At 39.6% G+C, this 14296-nt stretch overlaps 1 pseudogene; it reads right to left on the reverse strand.

The window, feature by feature from the left end:
• Positions 1 to 1308: 1308 nt before the first annotated feature.
• LOC114685594 lies at positions 1309 to 14190 on the reverse strand (annotated as a pseudogene).
• Between the last annotated feature and the right edge of the window lie 106 nt (positions 14191 to 14296).

Raw genomic sequence — 14296 nt, forward strand, 5'->3', positions numbered from 1 at the left:
TTTCCTCTATCAATTACGTGTGCTCATGAACAGATTCAAGAGTCATATATGTAAATAATCTTAAATATTTTGTAAATTTGACATTCAGTACAACAAATTTGTGTTGATATAATGTTTTGTTTTTGAAGTCCTTAGGACATTTCACCAATTTGTCATGCTTTCTTTTATTACATGTTTTTATTCTGAAGAAATCCTAATTATTCACATTCGATGTAACTTTTCATAAAGATTATACTATACCAGATAACTGCATAGTGAGTTACACACTAAGTTATTGCAAACTTAGGACCTCATTTTATAACCCGACACCAAATGTCAACCAGAACAACCAATTTGCAGTCAATACCTGGAACCTCTCTATGAATTATGATGCCCTGTGTCAAATGCCCAGATGTAACTACTCCCACTGACTCTGTACTCACCACTCTGTGTTACTCTAAACATCCAAGAAGCCTTTATCTTGTCACTTCCTCACAGTTCTTCACCTTTTGCTAAATGCGTGCATATTCCTTCAACACATACAGACTGGAACAGACCTACAATCCAGGAAGGCCATTTGTAGCCATTGAGGTGGAGGCTTCTCTGAACCCAGGACTCCAGATAGAATCAGCAAAAGATCATGGTGCTTGGCTTCACAACTGATCTGGATGATGGCTGTATGTGAACTAGGACTTCATGAACTATGTCAGAGTGAGCCAGATCAGTCAGAAAGACTAGTTCAAGAAGATTAAAAAAGAATCAATAAGGAACGTGGGGACTGGCACATGCTCTTTTACATAAGGAGTCCTTAAAAGAGGAAAACGATGCCTCATACACCTATACAGCCCCAGAGCTCTTACCATGATGCATTCCCCTCATTCTCATAAAAACCCACTATTCAAATTGTGTGTGTGTGTGTGTGTGTGTGTGTGTGTGTGTGTTGAGGGTATTGTTATATGCAAGTGTGTATATAAGTGTCCTTGGAGGCCCTAAGATGGCATTGATCCCTTGGAGCTACCATTACAGGGGGTGTGAACTACAATTTATGAGGGTTCTGTATTAAACTCAGCCACTTTGCAAGAGCAACACATGATTTTGTCTCCTGAGACATCTCTCCAGCTTCTGCATTTATTCTGTCTGTTTATCAAAACATCCCTATCTCTTAAGTTCTACTCTTCTAACTCTCAGAATGCATGAGGATAATCTAGTTTTCCCTCTACAAGGGGAAGCCTTGCTTTGCCTTCATCTGCTAACATGAGTTCACAAACTTCCTGCATTTTTCCATCAGTACTCAATTGCTTTCAAAGTCCTACGTTTGCTAACATCTCAAAAAGAAGCCTCTGAGTTTGTTTCAATTTTTAATGTATATTAGTGAAGTAAAGAACATTTCCACTTCACACTAACATCCAATATTCAAGTCTTGTAAAAATAGGTGGCTGAGTGGAAGGTTATGGGAGACAATGTAGAGAAAAATAGTATACATGATACTTCTTGGCATCATTATTACAAGAAACAGTGACAGTGATTAGGTAATGTGTACATCTTGCATTGTATCCCAATAGGTGGTTCTGGAAGATGTTTTCTCCCTTAACTTTTGAAGAGAATTTCTCTCTGGTCTTAGCAAAATGATGTAGATGCATCCCAGCAAGCCTGCACTTGAGGCCATGATGTAGAAGACCTCCACAGCCACCATTACCTTGCCCTTAGTGCTGTGGTAGACAGGGAGAAAAGTGACCCAAACACTGCAGAACAACAGCATGCTGAATGTCAAGAATTTGGCTTCACTGAAGGTGTCTAGGAGATTCCTGGACAAGAAAGTTACAGTGAAGCTCCCCAGGGCCAGAGAGCCCAGGTATCCTAAGACAGAGTAGAAAGCAGTCACTGAGCCCTTGTTGCACACAATGATGATGTGGCCATGCTCAGAGTGTGCATCAATGTCAATAGAGGGAGGAGCAGCTCCCAGCCAGACTGCACAGAGAAAAATTTGGATGATGGTGCAGATGGGAATGATGTAGGTTGGTGCCCCTGATACCAGGAGCCACCTCATCCTTCCTTCAGGAGCAGTGACTTTGAAAGCCAAAACCACAGTAATTGTTTTGGCCAACACAGTGGAAACAGCCACAGTGAATACAACTCGATATGTTGTTTGCTGCAGGATACAGGTGGCTGAGTTGGGATGGCCAATGAAGAGCAAGGAACAGAGGGAACAGAAGATGAGGGAGATGAGCAGGATGTAGCAGAGAGTGAGGTTATTGGCTTTCACAATGGGAGTGTCTTGGTGTTTCACAAAGACCCCAAGAACCAGAATGGTGAATGCAGACAAACACAAGGCCATACAGGACAGAGTCATTCCCAAGGCATCATTAAAGGCCAGAAAGATCACATCTTTGTGGAGGCCGTGGTTCTGCTCTGTATTGGCATACTGGTCCTCTGGACACTTCATATACTGATCCATATCTAATGCAGAAAGCAAAAGTATTGTTAGTGGAACTTCAGCATTTCTTATTGACAGGCCATTCCAGTGTATTGTGCAATCTTTGCAACATCCACATTCTTTATCACTGAAGACGTAATTGAGAATTTTCTGAAGAGCAATGCTTCCATTTCATAATGCCTGTTTTCTTCAAGGACAAACACAGATCCTATGGATTCACTATAACATGAATCTTTCTGTCTGAATTAGAAGTGATGTCCTCTTGTTGGAGCCCATTTTTCCTGTTGGCTTTACCCTACAGGTCTGCATAGAGAGGATGATTTGACCATGGGCCTGAGTGCAGGTGTCTGAGAGGGTCTACCCTTAGCTGTGCTGGGGGGAGTTCTTTTGTTCCACCCCTTGGCATTCCTTTAAATACACTAGGGCAGAGACTTTGATTAGTATCCAGGCCCTTTCCAGGCCATAATGTATTTTCTCTTTCTCTCCTCTCTATCCCTCTAACATTTCCTGCTACTCCTACTCAAGAGTACTTTGGGAAAATGTGGGGGTAGGGATGATCCCACACACGCTTTCATATACCCAAGGAATGCTCTATCATACCACAAGGAAAAATGTTCAACTATATTCATAGCAACATTATTCATAATAGCCAGAATCTGGAAACAACCTAGATGCTCCTCAACCAAAGACTGGATTTTAAAAAAATGTGGCACATATACACAGTGGAGTACTACTCAGCAGTAAAACACAATGACATCATGAAATTTGTAGACAAATGGATGGAATTAGGAAATATGATCCTGAGTGAGGTAACCCAGACTGTTTTTTCAGAAAGAAAAACATGGTATGTACTCACTCATAAGTGGATACTGGGTGTAAAGCAAAGGATAACCAGACTACAACCCATAGCTCCAGAGAAGCTAGCTAACAAGGAGGAACCTAAGAGGAATGCATAGATCACTCTTGGAAGGAGAAATAGATGAGATCTACACAAGCAAACTGGGGGTGTGTGCAAAGGAGGGTAAGCAATGGGGCATGAGATCATAAGGGATAGGAACTGGAACAGGGGCAGAGTGGGAGAGAAGGAAAGAGATACCATGATAAATGAAGACATCATGGAAATAGGGAGAAACCTGGTGCTAGGGAAGTTTCCAGGAATCCAAAAGGATAACTCCAACTTAGACTACTAGCAATAGTCAAGAGGGTACCTGAACTGGCTTACTCCAGTAATCAGAATGGTGAATCATAGAGCCCTCATCCAGTAACTGATGGAAGCAGATACAGACATCCATGGCAAGGCACCAGACTGAGCTCCAGGAGTCCAGTGGATAAGAGAAAGGAGGGATTCTATGAGCAAGGCACATCAAGATCAAGATGGGGAAATTTAGAGACACCTTAAGGCCAAACTAGTGGGAACTCATGGACAGTGGACCAATAGCTTTAAACCCCCCATATGACTGGCTAGGCCCTCTGCATAGGTAAGGCAGTTGTTTAGTTTGAACTGTTACAGGACCCCTGGCAGTGGGATCAGGATTCATCCCTGGCGCATGAATGGGCTTTGGGCACCCAGTGCCTATGATGGGACACCTTGTGCAGCCTTGCTGGGGGGTGGGGGGAGTGGGATTTGGACCTGCTTCTACTGAATGTATCAGGCTTTGCTAACTCCCCATGGGAAGCCTAGCCTTGGAGGAGGTGGGAATGGGGAGGTTTGGGGGGAAGGCTGGGGGATGGGAGGAGAGATGAGAGGGGAAATCTGTGGTTGGTATGTAAAATGAATATAAATTGTCTAAATAATTTTTAAAAAAGAAAAAAAGGAAGTGATCCCCTCATGAGAGATGGAGACTTGATTTTATCCAGGATGAGACCCTTTATACATTTTTTTAATTCCCATATGGTCATCACTAAACATATGAATAGCTGAGAAACATCAAATAGAATCCATTGTATGCATGCATATGTGCATATGTGTGTGAAAGCAATAAATGAAAAAGTGTGGGAAAACAAATGAAAGAATTCATGAGTTTGAGAGTTTTGGGTGGATGTATGGGAAACAGAATGGGGAGAGAGGGAGGTTTTAAAATGATATATGAAATTCTAAAGATAAATTAATTAAATGTGATGACATTAGTTGTGTCCTCATTGGGGAATAGGGATACCAAACAGTTTATAAAGTGAAATAATCCTGCTAATAAAGGTAGAAAACTCTATACATACATAGCTTGTATCTTATACCACCACCATAGTGAGCACAGAGCACCTACTTCCTTCTCTAATTTCCTTCTATATGAGACCTGTGGGGGGAACCCTTTCTCCCTGGGTATTCTTGAGGAGTGAGGGGTAAGAGGTTTAGATAGAAATATAGAGAGAAGAGAGGAGAGAGAGAGAGAGAGAGAGAGAGAGAGAGAGAGAGAGAGAGAGAGAGAGAGAGAGAGAGAGACAGGGTAGCCTCAGAGGGGCCTAGATCCTAATCCACCATCCCAGAACTTTATTCCAAAGGGCTTTATATAACAATGCCAAGCAGGGAGACAAAAGACCTCCCCCTTACTAGATACAACCAGGTACAGACCCTAACAAACACCTATACCCAGGCCTGAGGTCCAGTCATCCCCTTATGCAGCCCTGCTGGTAAATCAAGCTCAGATATCACTAAGAAACCTCTGTGGACTCCAACAGACCTCGGTTCTACTAATGTACTCAATGGTGAAGGAGTTATTAATAAATCAGCATGAACAAGACAACACAAGAACTCTCAAGTGAGAGTGGTAACACAATATTTGAATTAAACAAGAATAATCCATATTCATAAGTTGTAATTTTCATGACAGCAAGTAAAGGAAGTATGATTGTAATAGTTCCAAATTGTGGAAAATAATGGAGAGCAATGATATGCTTCCAGGATTTTAAGTCATTCTATGAAAAAAACCAACCTAGCATTTACAGATAGCTATGATTACAGTTTTTTATTGTTTGTTGTTGTTTACGGGGCTGGAAAAAATAGCTCAGCTGTTATGAGTATGTTCTGCTCTTACAGGGGCCTAAGTCCAGTTCCCAGAACACACATTCGATTCCACACTACCATCTGTCACTACTGTACAAAGGGCATCAGATGGCTTGGATGGCCTTTAGATGGACCTGGCCTGTATGGACTTAATACCCTCTTCATATACCTAATTAAAATATTAATAAACATAAGAGTTTCTTGTTTATTTTTTGGTATTTATTATTAAAAATGGCATTTATATTACTTTTATCTTAAAACTATTTTATTACCATCTGTTTATTTATTTACTATTTACATGTGAGTGTGTGTGTGTGTGTGTGTGTGTGTGTGTGTGTGTGTGTGTGTGTGTGTATGGAATGACTTCATGTAGAGTACAAGGTGTCAAGAAGGCATCTTGTAGGAGTTGGCTCCATCTCACACCAATGGGCATCCTGGGATGAACTCAGGTCATTAGCTTTATTGGCAAGAGAGTTTCCTGATAACTCTTCTCACTGACCCTAAATGTTTTTGTTGTTGTTGTCTTTCGAGACAGGGTTTCTCTGTATAGCTTTGTGCCTTTCCTGGAACTCACTCTGTAGCCCAGGCTGGCCTCGGACTCACAGAGATCAGCCTGACTCTGCCTCCTGAGTGCTGGGATTAAAGGCATGCACCACCACCGCCTGACTAAATGCCTTTTGTTTAAACAATTTATTTATTTATTATATATGCAATGCTCTGCCTGAATGTATGCCTGCACACCAGAAGAGGGCAACAGATCTAATTAGAGATGGTTGAGAGCCACTGTGCAGTTGCTAGGAATTAAAATCAAACCTCTGGAATAGCAGCCAGTGTTCTTAACCACTTGGCCATCTCTCCAGCTCCTTAAATTCTTTTTTAAATGTTCTTTGCATTATAGACTATGACTGGCAATAAAAGTGAAAAGCAATTCTGGATTCAACTTTGTATTTGGCCATCTCCAAATCAATAACTGGTTGATTTATTTGGACTGTTTGTATCACAATATCATTTGAATAATCGTGGCTATTTCTTTTCACTATAAAACTATTCTATTTATAGTATTACGGAATTATTCATTGCTACTGTGTATAAAATCTTTAGTAGGATGCCTATCATTCTCTACATCATTTATTCACACTTACCCCACTTTTTTTTTATGAAATCATATTGAACCTGTAAGTGGGAACTCTGGAAATTGCATGGCATGGTGCTGACTCATGTTTAGCTGTCTCTAGTAATTTTACCCACAATTTCTACTCTTTAGTCACCTGACATCCTACAATGGCATCAGTCTCAAAACTCTCTGAAAACCTCCCTCACATGGAAGTAACAGCACTTGCATCAGCCCAAAGACTCCTTAGCAGGTTTCCATTGCAGCCTTTTGATACCACCCTCAATTCACATCTTCATGCTGTCTTCCCCACTCACCTGTCAGCTAAATGACAACACAAAATACTAGCAATTCATCTAATGCTGTATAAATAGCATGCCCACCACCATACAATACTTATTTACCATCACAACACATGATGACTCAATATCACTGTCAGCAATGTTTGTGGGCAGTGGCAAGAACAAGTTGTGTGAGATTTGTGACTTCAGTGGCAGGAGATGACTCAACAGTTAAGAGTGCTTACAGCTCTTGTGGAGAACAAAGGTTCAGACTCAGCATCCACGTGGAAGCTTTTATATGTCTGTAACTCAAATTCCAGAGGCTTGTATGCACTATTTTGGCTTCCAAAATCTACTGCACATATACTCACACAGGAAACCATACATATATTCAAGAAGGAAAAATGAATAACTAAATATCTAAAAAGATTCATGACTACAATCTAGTCTACATGTACCTTTACAGGAATATAATCAATGGGACAGATATACAGTAGAATTCCCTCACAGGGCTTTTTGATTTTTAAAAACTACTACCAGCAATTTTTTTTCACAATGAGTCAAAGATATATGTGAAGGCACAGGGTGTTAATTATAAGGACATTATTATTGATCATATACTTAAAAGGAATGGATTTTATTTGTGCTGTTACAGGGTCACAGAACTTAGTAGGTCCCCAGACTTTAGCTCAACCGATTCCATGATAGAAGTATCATTCAGACTGCAAAACTTGGCACACAGAGATAGCACCACCTGCAAAACTAAAACAAAGACCTAATCCATCATGGTCCTTATAGTTCTGGGAAAGTCTCAAAATGTATTAATCTTGCTTTTCAGCTTCTGTAGATCTGCTTCCAGATGACTGTTCTTGGTAATTGAAGTATGTTAACCCAGATCATGATTCTCGTGCTCAAAAGCTCATCCTGAGAAAGGCTGAGGCTACACTGGGTCCTGAACACCCAGTATAGTTGCTATCCAGCTAATCAAGACTTTATTTGACTAAACCTATGTCTAAGCAGTCTTCTCTGGTGAATGCCACACAGCAGTGCAGCTCCCTTCCAGGCCCCTTCAATGTCACAGTGTGGATATGAGAAGAAAGTCAATCTGAAGAATTTCTCCCTGCAGTAAACACTTACCTGTCTCATTGGAAATCTCATTTGCTGGGCAAGGAATGCAATAAAACAGCAGGCTGCCATTCCTTCCTCATGGAATTTTTTGAATCCAGGGTGACAATCAACACTGCACACAGCAGAGGGCATCTGAGGAAAAGCAGACAGATGCTGGGCCAGGAGTCTGACTACTCCTTCAATAGTTATAGCATCTCATCATGTTGAGTAGTTAACAAGTTTTCTTTCTATACATGACCTGAGTGAACACATTTCTTTCAGGACTTTGTACAAGGCCACACATGAATATGTGAGAACAAATTGATGAAACATTGAGGTGCTTCTGAACTACTAAAAGTTCAGAAATATCTAGAAGTGTATGTTATGTGACCACTGGAATGCCTGAACTGTACATCCTACCCACACATTGTATAGCTTAGTTTTTGTCAACTTGACACAAAGCAAAGCTACAAGAAAAAAAAAACCTTAATTGAGAAATTGTCTCCATCTAATTGGCCTCTGGTCACATTGGTGAACTATTTTCTTAATTGCTCATTCTTCTGGGAAGCACCATCACACCTGGTTCTATTTCTGAATTTAGTGGAAATGCTTTAAGTTTCTCTATAGGTAGTACAAAGTTAACTGCTTTATCTTATAGAAACTTATTTTGTCAAGATACGTCCTTTCTATTTTTCAAGGTTTTTTTTCTGTTTTTTGCTTTCTCTGAAGAGATGCTGAACATTGCTCAAGAACATTTCTGTATCTTTTTAGATGTGCATATAATTTCTGTCCTAGAGTATATTTATGTGACATATTATACTTGAATTATTTGCATATGTTGAACCATCCTTACATCCCTGTAATAAATTCATCTTGGGTATAGAGATTGATCTTTCTGATGTGCTGTTGAGATCTGTTTGCCAGTGTTTACTTGAGAATTTTTCCATCCATGTTCATAAGATTGGACTACATTTTTCTTCTTTCTGAGTCACTTTACCTGGAATGGTCTTTTTCCTTTACTGTTGAGACTCTGTTCTTCTTCATGAGTGCAGTGTGTTCATTCTGAGCAACAAAGTATTGTTTTACCAAAAAGAAAAAAAATAATTTCCTTATCTGTGTCCTTTGATTAGAGAGTAGGATTCTTCAAATTCAGTTATTAATGAAAGTTATGTGGTGATTCTAGTCAAATTGTGTTTTTATAACTTTTAATATATTTCTAAGCTTTGCTTTTCTGTCTAGTGATCTAGTGTAGTCTGTATGTTCCTGTGACATCTACTGTTTATCTTAATATTCAATGTGAAGGAGTGTGAAGCATGAGAGACTCTTCAAGTGTGTCCCTTAGTGCTATTCCTGCAATTTGTGGTCACCATTACAAGTTTTTCTATCTTCCTGAAATTATGAAGGACAGCTTCGCTGGGTATAGTAATTGAAGTTGGAAGTTTTGTCTCTGTTTGAAACACATAACTGATACTCCCTCCTTTTAAAGTGTCTATGAATATAGCTACTGTTCTTACGATGGGGACTTTCAATGAAATTGGTCTTCTCTTTTGCAATCTAAAATTCCTCTGTATTCTACCTAATTCAGATTTTAGGTAATATTCAACAGGGGCAGGTCCTTTTGGGAACCTGTCTGTTAGGCACTCTGACTGCTTCCTGTACCTGGATGGCTATAACTCCCCCAGCATTTGGTAAAATTTTGGCTGTCACTTTATGAGAAATACCTTTGGTCCTTTCACATGTTGTCCTCCTCTTGTGCCTGTGCTTTCTTAATTTGGTCTTTTACTGATGTCCCCTAAGTCTCTTGTGTTTTCTTCATCCTTCCTTATGGTTTTTTCTTTGTCATAGTTTGAATTAAAATTCATCTGCCTTGTTTCAAGTTCTGAAAGCCTGTCTTCCACTTGAGACTTACTGAGAGAAACATGTTTTATACAGTTTGTTGCTTGAATTCTTGTGACTTTCCTTTTCAAAATCTTGGTATGAATTCTTCATTGTTATTGTACCTTTATTGAATTTCTATCACATCCTCTCTCAATTTCCTACTGTTTGCAAGTGTTTATGATCTAACCTTATCTAATCCTTAGAGGTAATTGTTATGCTCTTTGATTTTTTTGAACATTCTTACAATTATTCTTTGAAACTTTGTTTGGTATGTCATTGAGTTCACTGTCACTTAAGTCTATGCCATTTGAAGTCCTGCTGACTCACTGTTTGCAGGTTTCATTTCTGCATTACGATTTGCATATCTGGAATAAGGCACATGTTGGGTTGTTTTTACTCCTTCCTATCCTTTTGATTGATGCTTTTGTAATGTTCGTTCAAGTTAGGCCTGGTAGAAGCAGACTTGTGATTTCATTGCTCTCCTCTGATCTAGTGGTGCAGCTCAGTAGCGAAAACTTTAGCTCTTTTGCTCTGTTCTCTGAGCACAATTAGCTCATCACTGTGAAAACAGAATATCAACTGTTTATTTAACTGTATCTGAGCAACCTGAGATATCACTTCAGATGAAGTCTGCAGACTTTTCAAAAGGTAAAGCCTTTCAAACTCAACACACAGCATTTTAGTTAACTATGTAGTTCAGATACTATAAAACTAGACACATCAGAATGAATGCCTACAATATACCCAAGGACACATAATGAGATATTTTATTTACAAATTTCCTCAAAGCCAAATCATTATGACTATGAGTACTGTCCAACCAAACAAGGAAACAAGACAATTTTTTTTGTTTGTTGGATTGATTGATTGTCTGTTTGAAAGAGTTATACAAGAATTAAGGTGCAGCCAGACAGTGGTGGCACATGCCTTTACTCCCAGCACTTGGAAGCAGAACCAGTTGGGTCTCTGTGAGTTGGAGGCTAGCCTGGTCTACAGAGCTAGATTGAGGTCAGGCACCAAAACTACACAGAGAAACCCTTTAGATTGAGGACAGGCACCAATACTACACAGAGAAATCCTGACTTGAAAAACAAACAAACAAACAAACAAACAAACAAAAGAATTAAGGTGCAAGGAAATGCCTTCCCCTAGCGAGGAATTTCTTCAGGGCTGGAGAGGTGGCTCAGCAATCAATTGCACTTGCTATTCAGTCACCCACTTCTACACTTATGCTCAAAATTGTCTTCAGTTCCTGGGTATCTTAACCCTCTCCTGTCATACTTAGCTACCTCATACTCATACAGAACACAGATATAAACAGACAAAATATCCATATACATAAAAAGTCTAAAAAATAAGTTATAATTAATAATATATCTAAGTCAGGCCATGAAAATGCAAATGTATTGTTAGAGATGTTGGCAATTAGGACCTCCTGGTCAAAGTGCCTGAATAAAATTATAAATTAATGACCTGCATATCTGTTCTTTGTTCCAAATCTTACAAATAGCTTCAGTCTTTTCAGCATATAGATTAGAGATTCAACAGAAAAAAAGAAAAGCAATGGGCTGTAATCAGAATGGTACCAGGAGAATATTGATAACCTCACTGGGAATAATATCAAACATTGGCCAGAGCTAGTTTTATATTTGTTTACAAATCAGAGACATTCTAATGTAATAAATGTCCATCATATGAATGTCTTAGATTTGCAAAGAATTACTAAAAATTAAAATTGTTAAAAAGTGAAGAAACATAATCTAAAAGTCTAAAGTTGAGTCTTTATATAACCATCTAATTTCACTAAGTCACAGAGAAACTCAAATGGCCCCACTTAACAGTGGTTAAAACTGTGAGGTGTGCATCAGTACATTTTGGTCAGACCCACCTGTCTAATTCCTGTGGCCCACTCTATCATGTCCTGGAATAAATGGAGTTGTTGACCATGTGGAAAATATGGCTTAAACTCTCCTATTTTCACCTTAAGCCCAACACCATGGGGGAAGCTCCAAATATGGTAAATGTCATAATCTGCTTGCAGTTTTTCTTTCTGATTCATATTTATTGCATCTCCAACAGGGTTAATAAACTGCAAATTCTTCAGAAATTGGTGAATCTGAAAGATGGTAAACATTCTTTAGTGCATATTCCCTTATTTTAAGTCAGAAAATTTGTTCTGATTTCATCCTAAGGCAACTTTACTGAAGGTGCCCAAGAGAAAAAAAAACTCAATGAAAGCATGTGAATATATAAAGTCATTGTGTTCCTCGAATTCTAGTACTCTCGAAGAAGTCGTCAAACACAAACACAGACATATACACAAACACCAAATGTAACAGTGTACTACACACACACACATACACACACACACTTCCACAAAGACACCCATGCAGAGGCACACACATAATTCAGCCACACTCATTCACATACATACACACTAACACACACATACATACAAACCTATACAATCAAATACATACTCAGACACGGAAACACACAGGCATGTACAGACACAAAACACAGAGAGAGAGACACACACATGGATGCAAATATTCATAAAAAGATATATACATTCAACAAATATGTGCTCATATCCACAGGTATACACATACACAAGAGAGAGAGATCGTATATTCACAGTAACACATCTATATACACACACATACACAGGCACAGAAATATATACAGACACTCACAAAGACACAATACCCATACATAGAAACAAAAACAATGACACACAGAAAACCAGACAAAAACATACACAGGCACACGACAAGGTATTGACCTGAATCTCACCACTATTTCTTGTTTTATTGCTCTCAAAAAATCAAGAGGATAAGATCCCCAGAGTCTACAGTAGGGTTAGAATCAGTTGAGTATACTTAAGTAAACCCTATAGTGACTACCACATATATGACAATTAAAAAATGTCACAGTTGAGTGTGGAAGCACAAGCCTTTAAGCCTAACACTCAGGAGACAGAGGCAGATGAAACTCTTAATTCAAACCAGCCTCATTTACATAGTGTGTTTCTGGGAAGCCAGAGCTACATAGTGGGACCCTGTTCCAAAAACAAAATAAAAGAACAAGGTCTAATCTTGGAATGCATTTATGAAAGAAATATTGATTGTGTTTCCAATATTGGAACGGGGCTAACAATGTTGAGGTCATCTATAACAAAATCATTGAACTTCATTGAAAAATTCTGTCTTCCACTCCATTATGTTGTCTTAAAGGATTATAAGCACATCTAGATTTACTTCCTTGGCAGAATAAAATGTTCAGAAATCCTTCTATATGCTGGGCGGTGGTGGTGGTGGTGGCGGCGGCGGCGGCGGCGGCGGCGGCGGCGGCGGCGGCGGCGGCGCTCGCCTTTAATCCCAGTACTTGGGAGGCAGAGACAGGTGGATCTCTGTGAGTTCAAGGCCAGCCTGGTCTCCAAAGAGAGTTCCAGGAAAGGCACAAAGCTACACAGAGAAATCCTGTCTCGAAAAAACAAAAAACAAAACAAAAAAACAGAAATCCTTCTATGTTGGGAAAGATTTTACTAGACTCCTTGGTTTGAGCATGTGAGAGACTCTTAAAGAATATAACATTGATGACACCAAGTACCATCCATTGGAAGATACAATACCTCAGAGCAGTCATAATCCAGTGGTTTCCTAGTCTTGATTGGCTGGTTTTCTACTTGCTGAAGAAGCATTTCATGGAGGGCATGGGCCATAGCATACACAGCATTGTATACATCATAACCATCATCACTAAAGGCCATGTCAAAAGTCTGTAGCATTAACCATTCCAGTGAGATATTAGAAGAGCAGTTCTCCAGTGTCTTACAGTTAGATGTTGAGGCTTCACATCTAAAGTACATCCACCCCAATCCTGCCAGGAACATGTCTGTGTATTTGGAAGGGTTCAATGTCTGAACATAATTTTTAAGACCAGAAATCTCAGGATGGTGCTGTGCAAAAGCAAGAGTCCCATGGAATGAGTCAAGGGTGAAGTCTCTCTTACTTGTAGTGACATCCCACTGTGAGGTTGTGACCCATATTCTCTGTATACCTCGTGATTTCCACATTCTAAAGCACACAGATAGAGTGCTGTGTGTGTCACCATAGATGATAACAACATTTGTAGATGATGTCTCAATTTGCTTGTTATACACTTCAGCTCTTGACATGTATAACTCCATGTTGACTGGGATCACAACCGCAAAGGCTAAGCAGACTCCTTTGACTTCAGTTTCTCCTCTCTGATCTGAGAGAAATTGGAGACCCTGGTCATCATCTGAGTTGGCCAGCCCAACCCAGTTCCAGTTGAAGTGAAGCACCAAAGAGACCATGGCCAGGGCCAGAGCTGTGTCCTTGGGGGCCATCTGATACAGATTAGGAAATTGTTCATGATCACTCAGGATAGGATTGAAAGGTCCATAGATGAGCTGAAAAACATAAAACACAGGGATCAGCATGAGGTAGAAGACTGTCAGAAACCTCAATGGGAGCCCTGAG

Source organism: Peromyscus leucopus, chromosome 1 (genome assembly GCF_004664715.2).
Source record: "Peromyscus leucopus breed LL Stock chromosome 1, UCI_PerLeu_2.1, whole genome shotgun sequence".
Lineage (NCBI taxonomy): Eukaryota > Metazoa > Chordata > Mammalia > Rodentia > Cricetidae > Peromyscus > Peromyscus leucopus.